Source organism: Uranotaenia lowii, chromosome 2 (assembly GCF_029784155.1).
Source record: "Uranotaenia lowii strain MFRU-FL chromosome 2, ASM2978415v1, whole genome shotgun sequence".
Classification (NCBI taxonomy): domain Eukaryota; kingdom Metazoa; phylum Arthropoda; class Insecta; order Diptera; family Culicidae; genus Uranotaenia; species Uranotaenia lowii.
This window is the reverse complement of record NC_073692.1, coordinates 134,369,002-134,369,644: the sequence shown is the minus strand read 5'-3', so window position 1 is coordinate 134,369,644 and position 643 is coordinate 134,369,002.

Here is a 643-nt window from a genome sequence, read left to right as displayed (position 1 = left end):
AGTATTTGATGAACCGTTCGAGATCAACGATCGAGTCTGAAATGGAGAAAAAAAACGAAACACATTCACAATTTATTCGCATCAGCTGTTTCTGAATATGCACAGGAAAAAAAACGCATAAATTTGATTATTCTAATATTCCCCATTACTCGAGGCTAAGTACCCAGGGATGGGTGCACCTATATAGGTCCTAGTTAGGTTCATATGAACGTTCATTGTGCCCATCTGGCTGAGATAGTCTGAATCAGGAAATTGCGAGAGAGACTAGAAAAGCCGACTGGAGGATAATAAATTTATGTAAGCAGCTACTAGCTGCTAGTTGTTGGCAATTGAATTGAGAAATCCAGCAGCAATGGAATAAATTGCATTTCGGCTAGGTTGGTCGGAGTTCGATTGATTGATTGATTGATTGGTTTTATTCGAATTTTATGTGAATAACCTACTGATTGGGTGATGAGCGTACCGTGTACACAAATTGCGTGTTTCCAAACGGCGGCATTAAATGCGAATATTACCATATTAAACCATAGCACGGCTCACGTTGTCTGTTGGCGTGAATCGATGGTAATTGTGCGTGCAGTTTTATTGAAGTGTTCTGACGCGATTAACCACATTTATTATTGCTATCATTGCAACATAAAAT